At 44.7% G+C, this 13,309-nt stretch overlaps 1 protein-coding gene across 5 annotated transcripts in view; it reads left to right on the forward strand.

Annotated features, from left to right (window-relative positions):
- Nucleotides 1–13,309, forward strand: part of ZFPM2 (zinc finger protein, FOG family member 2) — a 402,942-nt gene that overhangs the window by 138,421 nt on the left and 251,212 nt on the right. Inside the window, exon 1 of one of the 5 annotated variants that reach the window (XM_064154132.1) lies at nucleotides 10,050–10,553. The exons of 2 other annotated variants lie outside the window; for them this stretch is intronic. The gene's annotated coding sequence lies outside the window, so the exon portion shown is untranslated. Of the gene's footprint in view, nucleotides 1–10,049; nucleotides 10,554–10,780; nucleotides 10,969–13,309 lie in introns of those variants that run through there. 2 more of the 5 variants (XM_064154130.1, XR_010304770.1) reach the window with 2 other exon arrangements.

Genomic DNA, 13,309 nt, shown 5'->3' on the forward strand with positions numbered 1-13,309 from the left:
GCATATATGTGAATGCAGTCACACAGAGTGAACCTGGCTCAAGAATCACAAACACAAGGGTTGCATAAAATAATAGAGTATTGAATTTTTAGGGCACCATCTGGCAGTGATGTAAAGAGATCTGTTCTTGGTAAGGGTTTATTTATTTGGTTTTACTTAATAACTTCATTAATTATTTCAATAAGGTTATTATTAAAGTGATACCAAGTTGGAAAAGAGCTTTAGAAGCTTCTAGGGGAAAAAAAAAAATCTTTTGATTATCCAAAACCTCCTTAGGAATTAAAATCCAGGTCTGACATTGAAATGAGGCTGAACCAGTTATGGTTTTAGTTTCATGACTCAGTAGTAGAAAAAATAATGACAAACCTGGAATGAAAAATCAGGGAAGGGGAATAATAGTGATTAGAAGCTGTGGAAGACATATTGGAGGAAGATGTTAAAAGGTCCACTGCATAGAATCACAGAATCAACCAGATTGGAAGAGACCGCAAAGATTGTCCAGTCCAACCTAGCACCCAGCCCTAGTCAGTCAAATAGACCATGGCACTAAGTGCCTCAGCCAGGCTTTTCCTGAACACCTCCAGGGACAGTGACTCCACCACCTCCCTGGGCAGCCCATTCCAATGCCAATCACTCTCTCTGCCAACAACTTCCTCCTAACATCCAGCCTAGACCTCCCCCAGAACAACTTCAGACTGAGTCCCCTTGTTCTGTTGCTGGTTGCCTGGGAGAAGAGCCCAACCCCACCTGGCTACAGCCTCCCTTCAGGTAGTTGTAGACAGCAATGAGCTCTGCCCTGAGCCTCCTCTTCTGCAGGCTGCACACCCCCAGCTCCCTCAGCCTCTCCTCAGGCAGGACGAGGAAGAACCTTTTACTCTGGTGGCAACCAGAGCATGAGTCCCTCATTCTAGTGCAGCGGTAGAGTATCAGGAGTGGTGGGTGGCTATGGATGGCAGCCCATATGCCAGTCTACATCTGGGCACTTTCTCTATCTCCCATGTCCAGACACCCAGGGCTCTTGATCTGCCAGGAGCTTGTTGCCTGAATGAAAAAGCAAAGAAGGAAGGAGCAAGACATCACAGGACTGGTGCGCTTGGGGAGTCTAGATGAGCGCCCAGGCTGGGGGCAGATTTGGTGAACACCAAATTCTCAGGAGTCAAACAACATTTAAAATAATATTAAAATAAAAGAAAAGCATCTTCTGCTTTCTGCTGAAAGCTGTTCACTTGCTTTCTGAACCTTTAGGGCTGACTCAGATCAGAGTTTGGACACCTTGCTCCTGCTTTCTGGAATGGGAGGTTTTGCATAAGAAACATCCTAAGGCTGTGCTGGGCAGTCATGAACTATTTAGAATGGTATCTGCCTGTGGCAGTGGCCAGTAGTGGATCAAATGGGAATGATAAGTACCTGGCAATAAAAAGCAGTGTTTCCCCTGTTATATCTTCTGGTATTCTACACTCTGCAGCTTCCTTGACCAGAAGTCAAATATAAAGACATTTCCATTCAGTAATCTCTGTGAACTTTTCCTTGTGTGTATTTCTCTTACTGCTGTGACTTCAGCCTTCAAGCAAACTTTCTTCTGCCTCGTTTTAAGTCTTCTGTCTGATTGTTTCACGTGATGACCTCTGGTTCCTTAAGTGTAAGAGATAGGAATGTTTTGTAGTACACTTGGCTGGTTGTGCTTTTACACAGCTCTGTCTTACCACCTCCACTTCTTTTGCAACCCTATGGAAGTGCTTAGGAAGAACTCTTGAGGACTGACAAGGTACAGTACTTGATTTAAGTAAAAAGTAAGGTGAAGTAGAAGTCAGTGAAAATTAAATTGAACTTCATAGCTGCAGAGCTGAACTTTTTCATATACATTTTTAATATACAATTCTAGAAAAGAAAACCCTGTTAAATTTAGGCCTGGAAAGGTCCAGGACAGCAGTCATGGTCTGCAGTTGAGCAAATTGCAGTGGGTACCTTTGCAGTCTACAGAGTAATACGAACAGTGATACTTATTACAACTTCAGGTTGGCATCTGCTGATAGGATTTCAATGCATTTGGAAAACAGTAAAGCTTTAATCTCAGAGAAATTGAAGAGATTGATCTGAGTCCCTGTGGGGGACACTGTAGTGTTTTTTCCCCTGGCAGCTTTTAGGATAGGGCTGAGTCCATTCAGGTTTCAATGTTATGCCTCAGTACTTTCAGCTGCTTTGCTGTTTCTTAGGTCATGGTCCTGAGAAGTTTTATTTTCCTTGGGGGTTGGGGGAAATTCCCCAGTGATTGCTGTTGTCAGGGACTGATGCCTAAGAGCAAACATTACAGTATCACAGTATCACAGTATTACCAGGGTTGGAAGAGACCTCACAGATCATCAAGTCCAACCCTTTACCACAGAGCTCAAGGCTAGACCATGGCACCAAGTGCCACGTCCAATCCTGCCTTGAACAGCTCCAGGGACGGCGACTCCACCACCTCCCCGGGCAGCCCATTCCAGTGTCCAATGACTCTCTCAGGGAAGAACTTTCTCCTCACCTCCAGCCTAAATCTCCCCTGGTGCAGCCTGAGGCTGTGTCCTCTTGTTCTGGTGCTGGCCACCTGAGAGAAGAGAGCAACCTCCTCCTGGCCACAACCACCCCTCAGGTAGTTGTAGACAGCAATAAGGTCTCCCCTGAGCCTCCTCTTCTCCAGGCTAACCAATCCCAGCTCCCTCAGCCTCTCCTCGTAGGGCTGTGCTCAAGGCCTCTCCCCAGCCTCATCGCCCTTCTCTGGACACGCTCAAGCATCTCAATGTCCCTCCTAAACTGGGGGGCCCAGAACTGAACACAGTACTCAAGGTGTGGTCTAACCAGTGCAGAGTACAGGGGCAGAATGACCTCCCTGCTCCTGCTGACCACACCATTCCTGATGCAGGCCAGGATGCCACTGGCTCTCTTGGCCACCTGGGCACACTGCTGGCTCATGTTCAGGTGGGTATCAATCATTTCTTCAGGTCTGCTGTTTTCTGACAGGTTTGGATTTCTGTGCAGGTTTTCAGTAGCTATAATTCTCTCTGACTGTTTAGTATGATAGTTTGCATTGTTTTTTTCAGTTCAGATAAGGTAAAGGGCTCCTTTTAGTTATGTTTGCAATGACTGGGTGAGGAAATGCAAGGGTGGATCCTATGAGTCTTTCGTGGCTCTTCAAGATTAAAAGCTTCTTCATGTTTTTGCTGGCAGTATTTTCTGAATATGGAGCTGCAAATGTGGGTGCTCAGGTGCCTAAATAACTTCTGAGAGGAACTGCAGACTAGAAAATCAGTGTCTTCCTAAGGCACAGGGAAGCTGGGAGAAGCCCTTGCTGCACCTCTTACAAATCCTAGGAGTTTTGGGTACCTCCAATGTGCTTAGAGAGGATCTTTCTTCAGAAATGCATTCAGTTCAAAGGAAAATATTGAGGACTCTATGTTTGGAGCCTTGGAGGAGGAAGCAGGATGGATGTCCTTCACTCGCTACTCAGCTGAGCTCTTGCTGCTTGTGCTCAGGATCAGCTGTAACCTGGGCATTGTTGAGGCACACAGAACCTCTGATGGCCACCTTAGACCTACAGAAATAAGTGAAGGTTGTATCTGGAGCACACAATCCTCTCAGTGGGAGTTTTTCTCCTTCCTTTCCCCCTTCATCCATCTGAGGACAATGTGAGAGGAACCTTGAAAAGTAATTCTTGCTGAAATCTTACTACTTGTGCTGCTTTTTGTGGAAAGAAATAAGTGGGACTCTTCCTTGCTGTTTTATTTGATTACAGCAAAGGTGAAGCAGTATTTGCTTTGGATTATCCTGTGCAAGTGTTTATTCATCTAAATAATGGAACTTCAGTTATCAGAAAATTCTTGTGCCTGCTTAAAGCACTGCAGAAAGTATGAAGATGATATGTAGATGCTAATTTTGGGGGATAACTCTGCAATGATTTCTGGCTTACCTTAACTCAAAAATTGTCAGTTTTCCTTGCAGCTAGTTTCCAAAATAGCCAAGGTATTTAAAGGACTATTGTATATCCTACTGAATTGGTATGCAAGTCTGAATTCAGTTTTGCAAAGGAAAGGGATCTTCCTGCCCCTTAAAAGTTAGCCTTTGCATGAGAATCTGTGCTCAATAACATTAGCATCTGCATTGTGCAGTTGCCCCTGTACTCTGCACTGGTCAGACCACACCTCGAGTACTGCGTTCAGTTCTGGGCCCCCCAGTTTAGGAGGGACATTGAGATGCTTGAGCGTGTCCAGAGAAGGGCGACGAGGCTGGGGAGAGGCCTTGAGCACAGCCCTATGAGGAGAGGCTGAGGGAGCTGGGATTGGTTAGCCTGGAGAAGAGGAGGCTCAGGGGTGACCTTATTGCTGTCTACAACTACCTGAAGGGTGGTTGTGGCCAGGAGGAGGTTGCTCTCTTCTCTCAGGTGGCCAGCTCCAGGACAAGAGGACACAGCCTCAGGCTGCGCCAGGGGAAATTTAGGCTGGAGGTGAGGAGAAAGTTCTTCACTGAGAGAGTCATTGGACACTGGAATGGGCTGCCCGGGGAGGTGGTGGAGTCGTCGTCCCTGGGGCAGTTCAAGGCAAGGTTGGATGTGGCACTTGGTGCCATGGTCTAGCCTTGGGCACTGTGGTAAAGGGTTGGACTTGATGATCTGTGAGGTCTCTTCCAACCTTGGTGATACTGTGATACTGTGATAATTAAACAGAGGTAAAAAACAACAACATAAATGTTACAGAAAAAAAGAAAACCTGGCCTGTACCACTATTGTGCCTCTCATAAATAGAGTTAGCCCAATGAACACCTTGAGTACTGTGTCCAGTTCTGGGCTCCTTGAGTCCAGAGAGATGTTGAAGTACTGGAATGTGTCCAGAGAAGGGCAACAAAGCTGGTGAGGGGCCTGGAGCAGAGCCCTGTGAGGAGAGGCTGAGGGAGGTGAGGATGTTTAGCCTGCAGAAGAGGAGGCTCAGGGGTGACCTCATTGCTGTCTACAACTACCTGAAGGGAGGCTGTAGCCAGGTGGGTTTGGTCTCTTCTGCCAGGCACCCAGCAACAGAAGAAGGGGACACAGTCTCAAGCTGTGCCAGGGCAGGTCTAGGCTGGATGTTAGGAGGAAGTTGTTGTCAGAGAGAGTGATTGGCATTGGAATGGGCTGCCCAGGGAGGTGGTGGAATTGCCATCCTTGGAGGTGTTAAAAAAAAGAAAAGCCTGGCTGAGGCACTTAGTGCCATGGTCTGGTTGCCTGGACAGGGCTGGGTGCTAGGTTGGACTGGATGATCTTGGAGTTCTCTTCCAACCTGGCTGATACTATGATTCTCTGATATGTTAACAAAGTGCAGCTAGGGCAGTTGTTCAGGGGCAGTTCTGGAATGGGATAGTACTTTAGTTTGCCTCGTTTTGGTGCTTTGTCTGTGTAACACATTGGTGCTGTTAGAGTAAAAAGTTCCTTACCCTTTCTGTTGCTTAAAAATTGCTTCCTCTGCTTTCAAAATACAAATATAATACTGAATGTTTGATTTGAGTGTTTCATCCTTTGTGCCACATGGCCACTGCCATTTGTAGTTTTGATCAAAATACTACTATGACACTGAGTATTTTGTTTGGATTTTTCATCCTTTCTGCCATGTGGTCATTGCCATTTGTAGTTTTGTCCAAAATACTCATTTGTACTGAATATTTCATTTGCATTTTTCATCCTTTGTGCCACGTGGTCGTTGCCATTCGTATTTCTGTTCAAAATACTCCTATGACACTGAGTATTTTGTTTGGAGTTTTCATCCTTTGTGCCATGTGGCCATTGCCATTTGTATTTCTGTTCAAAATACTCCTATGACACTGAGTATTTTGTTTGGAGTTTTCATCCTTTGTGCCATGTGGCCATTGCCATTTGTATTTCTGTTCAAAATACTCCTGTGACACTGAGTATTTTGTTTGGAGTTTTCATCCTTTGTGCCATGTGGCCATTGCCATTTGTATTTCTGTTCAAAATACTCCTATGACAGAGTATTTTGTTTGGAGTTTTCATCCTTTGTGCCACATGGTCATTGCCATTTGTATTTCTGTTCAAAATACTCCTATGACACTGAGTATTTTGTTTTGATTTTTCATCCTTTGTGATATGTGGCCATTACCATTTGCATTTTTGTTCAAAATGCTACTATGACCCTGAGTATTTCGTTGGCATGTTTCATCCTTTGTGCCACGTGGTCATTGGCATTTGCATTTTTATTCAAAATACTACTATGACATTGAGTATTTTGTTGGCATTTTTCATCCTTTCTGCCATGTGGTCATTGCCATTTGTACTTTTGTCCAAAATAATCATTTGGTACCGACTATTTTGTAGGCATTGCTCACCCTTTGTGCCACGTGGTCATTGCCATTTGTAGTTGTGTCCAAAATACTCACTTGGTGCTGACTATTTTGTGGCCGTTTGAGCTGATCTGGGCCTGTTTAGCCTGGAGAAGAGGAGGCTCAGGGGTGATCTTATTACTGTCTACAACTACCTGAAAGGGCATTGTAGCCAGGTGGGGGGTGGCCTCTTCTCCCAGGCAACCAGCAATAGAACAAGGGGACACAGTCTCAAGTTGTGCCAGGGTAGGTATAGGCTGGATATTAGGAAGAAGTTCTTCACAGAGAGAGTGATTGGCATTGGAATGGGCTGCCCAGGGAGGTGGTGGAGGCACCGTCCCTGGGGGTCTTCAAGAAAAGCCTGGATGAGGCACTTAGTGCCATGGTCTAGTTGATTGGTTTGGGCTGGGTGATAGGTTGGACTGGATGATCTTGGAGGTCTCTTCCAACCTGGCTGATTCTATGATTCTATGATTCTAGCTCAGACATAGGGGAGATGTGAACATTCCAGGGATAGGCCACATAAATGGCAACAATAGATAAATTAATATAATTTCATTGGAGCATCAAGAACTTAATGTCAAGAACTTAATATTAAATTATATTAATTTATCTGTGGTTGCCATTTATGTGGCCTATCCCTGGAATGTTCATCTCTCCCCTATGCCTGAGCTAGAGGATCAGCTCAAACGGCCACACTATTTGTTTGCATTGCTCATCCTTTGTGCCACATGGCCACTGCCATTTGTACTTTCGTAGTCAACTCTCAACTCTTTTTGTTACCGCTCAATATTTGTCTTGTATTTTCCTTTTCTGAGGTGGTTTCCTTCTGTTAGGAGCTTGGAGAAATGGCTGCTTGACCAAGGAACTATTTCTGCACGACTAAATTACATCATATCCTTTTTTTTCCCCCCCCTCCTTTGCCCATAAAAGATCCTGCACTTCACCTGACTTTTTCCTCACCTCTCGGTCAAAACCTGCATCGTTTCATAGCGAGAAAAGAGTACATTAAAACGCACAATAATAATAATAATAATAAGGAATGTTAATCAAAAAACTGCATGTGTCTTTCTGATTGTGCCAGTGTTGTGGTATTCAATTATGCAATTTTCATTGGCATATTAATCATCTTTTCAACAAACAAGCCGGCGTTAATTAAAGCAAACCATGGATAAAGACATGTTGCCGGATCATCATTCCGTTTATCACAGCGCACAGGCTGGCCGTTAAGTAAATTCTGGACTGTGAGATGAATTTCAATGTTGGCTTCATCTTTTTTAGTTGGGAGTTTGAATGCAACTCATCTAACAACAACAACAACCACAACAAACTTCAGGCTTCGTAAGAGAAGGATGGGTTTGTTTGTAATTAATGGCAAAAGAAGAAAGATAAAGCGGTCGGAATGGTTCTGAGGGGGATTGGAATGTTTGAACCAAAACAGTAAAAACAAACCAAAAAGTCTCTCCCCTTCCACTGCTCTCCCTCTTCATCCTGCTTTGAGTGGCAGAGACCTGAGAGCAATTAAAAAATGGACACTCATCTACCTGTATAAATGCAGGTCTTGTTTTGGCTTTGGAGAAATTAGTAAACTGATTGGTATTAAATATGTCACCTAGAATAGCATCCTGGCCTGGATCAGGAGCAGTGTGGCCAGCAGGACAGGGGAGGTTCTTCTGCCCCTGTACTCCATGCTGGTCAGGTCACCCCTTGAGTGCTGTGTCCAGTTCTGGGCTCTTCAATTCAATAGAGATGTTGAGGTGCTGGAAGGTGTCCAGAAAAAGGCAGCAAAGCTGGGGAGGGGCCTGGAGCACAAACTCTACGAGGAGAGGCTGAGGGAGCTGGGGGTGTGCAGCCTGGAGAAGAGGAGTCTCAGGGCAGACTTTATTGCTGTCTACAGCTACCTGAAGGGAGACTGTAGCCAGGTGGGGTTGGTCTCTTCTGCCAGGCAAGCAGCAACAGAAGAAGGGGACACAGTCTCAAGTTGTGCCAGGGAAGGTAGAGACTGGATGTTAGGAGGAAATTATTGTCAGAGAGAGTGATTGGCATTGGAATGGGCTGCCCAGGGAGGTGGTGGATTTGCCATCCCTGGAGGTGTTGAAGTAAAGCCTGGATGAGGCACTTAGTGCCATGGTCTGGTTGACTGGATAGGGCTGGGTGATAGGTTGGACTGGATGAGCTTGGAGGTTTCTTCCAACCTGGCTGATTCTATGATTGTCAGGGGCTGGAAGGGACCTTTAAAGATCATCCAGTCCAGCCCTCCTGCCAGAGGTGGAGCACCTTGAGCAGATCACACTGGAACACATCCAGACAGTCCAGAGAGAGAGACTCCACAACCTCCCTGGGCAGCCTCTTCCAGTGCTCTGTCACCCTCACAGGGAAAAACCCTAATCTGTGCAAAGACAGAAAATTAGACACTCTGGTTTACTGAGACAGCAGAAGGAGAGTCAAGAGGATTCTTCTCACTTGCTCCCTGTGGTAGGACAAGGAGCAATGGGTGTAAATTGCAGCAAAAGAGGTCTTGTCTTGCCTCAACACAAGGGGGAACTTCTTTACTGTAAGTGTCCCAGAGCACTGGCACAGGCTTCCCAGAGAGGTCATGGAGTCTCCTTCTCTGGAGCCTTTCAAGGCCTGTCTGGATGTGTCCCTCTGTGATCTGTTAGATAGTAGTGTCCTGCTCTGGCAGGGAAGTTGGACTCGACGATCTCCTTGGGTCCCTTCCAACCCCTAACATCCTGTGAGCCTGTGAGGGAAGTGCACTTGGATCTTTGGAGTGAAAATAGCTGTCAGTGTTTGGACAAACAATAGTTGCATGGTGTGTTTTTGAGACACCTTCACTTGGAAATGGCTTCAGTGCTTCAAGCATGGACAATCAGGAACACTCAAACATGTTTGTAGGTCTGTTACAACAACTGCCTGTTGACCATGAGCTTATGGAGGGAAGCAGTGCTCACTGAACATGATTAGGTACTGCTTAGCATAGAAATACTGCCTGGTGTGCTTTTTGAGAGTTACTGTAGAGACTGTTAGGAGAGCAGCTGGAGGTTTGCTAGTTCTGTTCTTTGTTTTGCTTACTGTGTGTGTTGTTTTATTTCAACAGATACAAAGTTTGCTGCTTCTGCTGTGCAAAACACATGCAGGGACCACTGACAGTGGTTTGTTTGTTCCTTGTGTCTGTGCCTATCATAGAACTGTCACGATTGGAAGAGACTTCAAGGATTATCTAATTCCACTCCTTCTGCCATGGGCAGGGATACTTTCTACTAGGTCAGTTTGCCCAGATACACATCCCGCCTGGCCTTAAAACCCTGCCGGGATGGGCTTTCTACCACCTCTGTGGCTGAACTCTAGGCTGATGGGCTGTCTTCAGAGCTGTTTGTTCTTCAAGCACAGATTTACTAAGACAGAAAACTGTATCTAGGATCCCTGCTGTGAAAAGTATGGGGTATGTGGCCATGTCTCACATCCTTTTCAAGGAGTCTTGGGTGGTAGCAGTATAAAGTGTGTCTTCCTGGATAAGAACCTGTCCTTCTACCTACCTGAGTCTCCCTGTGTCTTTCAGATAATCAGTTCTTTAAGCTGCTTTGCTTTAGACCCTCTACACTTGGAACTATCAGAATACACATGCTTCCTAGGGAAAATTGATTTTGGGGAGAAGAACTGTCTTTTAGCCAAATAACAGTGGCTTTAATGTAACCAGGTGTGCCTGAGTTGGATGGGGTGGAGGGAAGAAAGGAATTAGCAAGATGAATTTAACCTGTGTGGCTCTTTGATGTCCCAGTTAGGTTTGTGCAGCTGAGGATATTTCATGTCCATGCTACCTCAACCCTCTGTCCCTCAGAGTGACTACACAAAGCAGACATACATTCAGAATGGTACAACCCAGTTGTCACTTTGGCACAAGGACTTAAGGAAGACAACCTAGGGGAACAATTCTGCCCTAGCTGCTGCAAGTGTTGGCAATTGAAATCTATGAGCTTTTGTAGTCTATCAAACTTGATTATGCTACATGCACTTAGTCGGTTAGAACTGCTGCTAACAATTTCTAGTCTTCAAAGATCCCTTGTTTGGACCAGCTTTGCTTCAGCAAAATCAGCTCTGCAGTATAGAAACAGAGTTTAAGGCATCGTGACTATGTTACAATTACACTTTAAATATATCAACTCCTGTTTAAAATCTTAACCTGGACCTGTCAGAAAAACAAGACTGTATTTCAGGTAAAATGAGTATATAGTCAGGTGTTTGAAAGATACTTAGTGTGTAATGTATTCATTTTTCTCCTGCTGTGTTGTTTTTGTTTGGAGGTGCACGAGCCTGTATAAACCTGCTTGGCTGTACGAGTCAATGCAGTGCAGCTCATGACTTTATCTACTTCTGTTCTTATTACTGAGTGGTGTTATTGTCTGTAGCTCTGCCTCCTGGTTTTGCTGGGACAGAATTATGGGCCAGCTGCAGGCCATTACTAGTTCTGAGTCAGCCAGCACAGCTGACTTGAGTTACCCACAGGTGTACCCAATGAGCATCATGCTCAGTATAAAGGAGCAGGTTTGGAAAGGAGAGGGAAGTCTTTTGCTGGAGTCCCTTGCTTGGGCTTTGTGTTTGGGCTCCTTCTTGCTCCTGAAGACTGCCTTGGTAAGTACTGTGGCTTCTGCACTTTTGCTGGGCTGGGTATGATTTTTGTGTATCTTTATATGGTATCAGTTTGGCTATTTAATTGCATCTGTTTTCAACCTGTGGGTCATCTCTCCTTTTCATAATTCCCCCTCTGTTGGGGAGGGGTCATTTGGTGATAGAGTAGCTGCTAGAGGTTAGCCCTAGATGCAGGTTGAGTATAGGCACTATAATAAGTTACCATTAAGGAGTAGCAAGAGCTTTCTAGTGTTAAAATGAATTCTGGTTAGATTGGCTAAAACATGAAATTGTTTCATAATCAGTTAGAGGTCCATACTTTAATTCTGCCTTTAGTGCTCTGGTGGAGTATAAGTGCATCTTGTGGAGCACAGAGTGTGAACTTCAGCTTTGAACTTTGCTGAGCTTGACAATGACTTGCTGTTGACCCAGCTCTAAACATGTGCCTGCCCATTGAAACTGGGAGTCTGCAGGGTTGGACATGCTATAGACTGCATCATGTTGCTTGCATTTTACTGGTTACAGAAAAGTCAGAGTCTGTGCCACCTTATCAGCTGATGTAACCAGCATAGATCTTTGTCTGTTTGGTGCATTAGATTATCAGTCCTGTTGCAGGTCCCCATGGCTTCGAGGACCTCTAATCAGAAGCTTTGTAGTAGGTGATGTGCTTATAAAATACAGCAGTAGTTTGTGTTTTCAGAAGCCATTATTGTGAGTTCACTTCAGCATATGAAATCACTGAACACTCTGAAACCTTCCTCGCTGCTTTTGAATGTTGTGAGGGTGAGACAGAAGAAGAATTCAGGGTTGTGGTCATGGTTGAAGGTCTGTTTCATGGTAAAAGAAATGCAAGCTCTGTAATGCTGTTGTTGATTTGTTGACAGGTGGAATTTTAGTCTGGTGGCCTCTGTTACTTTGCATTTATACCCAAGCAGGGCCATATCACTGATAATACTGACTAGTAGAGACCACCAAAACTAGTTGTGAATCTCGAAGTGCTGCAGCTTCTTTGTTTTACCAAGAATCTCAGCAGCAATTAGCACTGTCATTAATCACAAGTGATTTCATGCAGTGTTTGTGTGCTGCCATGGAATTTCATTACTATCCATATCATTAGCTATCCCTTGCAGCTCAAAGAAGCTGCTTTTCCTCTGTAGTGCAGGAGGGCTGTGAAGCTCTGTGGAAGTGCCAACAGTTAGAGGTTTTGAAGGAACTTGTGCAGAGTTGTGTGAAGTAATACAGTAAACTATTGAATAAAACAACTTCTATAGATTAAATTTAGCACAGCGTGAAACAGTTCTGAATCTTTCTGGTAGGAGGAAGTTTTATTGCCTTGTTCTAAATGTTTAATGAGCCTGCTACAGCAATAGGAGCAGTATAAATAGCAAGTAAAGGTGTCACCACCTCAGAGTATCAATAAATAGGAAAACCAAGCCTGCCAGTTAGTTTTTTGGATGTAAGTTTAGTATTTGAAAGGAGCAAGCAGTGGGTGTTTGTTAGATACCATCAATTGATCACGGATGTGTAAATGCATCAGTTCTCTGTGGAGAAGAGAGTCTCATTGACTCTGTACACTGAGTGTTTTGGGGGTACAAATATCAATACCTCAATCTCCCTTTGTAAATCTGTGCAAGCAGCCAAATGAACATGAGTAGAGCACATTCATGTTTTACAGTGCCTTTATGTTTCACTGGTATAAAGAGCAGCAGATGCCTATCAGGTGTGTTAGTCTGAGAGAGTGCTTGGCTACTTCTACCTTTTGGACCACTTACTCATAGAAAAGGCAGCATGAAACACTTCAAGTATTTCCTCATGGTTTCTTTATGTTTGTCAACTTAAGACACTGCCCTAGTGCAGTTCTGCAGTGTGTATTTTATAAAGTATGGATGGAAGTGAGAGCTGGAATCACTTTTGGCATAAACAGGAATTAATTTGCCTGGTTGGGAAGGAGGGGCTGTGGTTGGCAGTGCTGAGACACATGAAATTGCTCTTGACAGGGAGGAAAGCAGTTTCTTTTGCCCAGACAGTCCCTTCAGTGGACAAAAGGTTCTTCCTGTGGGAGTGTTTCCATGCATAACTTCATCCACCTGTCCTGTTTGCAACACCTGGCCTTAAGTTGGTGAGATCTCTGGGTGATTGTGTGGCACCTCTTTCTTTTCCACAGCAGTGATGATGTCTGGCTAATAAAAAATGAGTCTTCAAAAAGACATTCCCCTGATGCTCAAAACCTCAGTGAGAATATACTGTACAAGGCCAGTAAGGGGAGTCTGAGTGTAGCACCTGTCTCGGTTTGGTTGAGTCGAACACTGTGTGGAGCTGCAGATGATAACCAGAACAAGCAGGG

The sequence above is a fragment of the Pogoniulus pusillus genome, chromosome 14 (genome assembly GCF_015220805.1).
Source record: "Pogoniulus pusillus isolate bPogPus1 chromosome 14, bPogPus1.pri, whole genome shotgun sequence".
NCBI classification, from domain to species: domain Eukaryota; kingdom Metazoa; phylum Chordata; class Aves; order Piciformes; family Lybiidae; genus Pogoniulus; species Pogoniulus pusillus.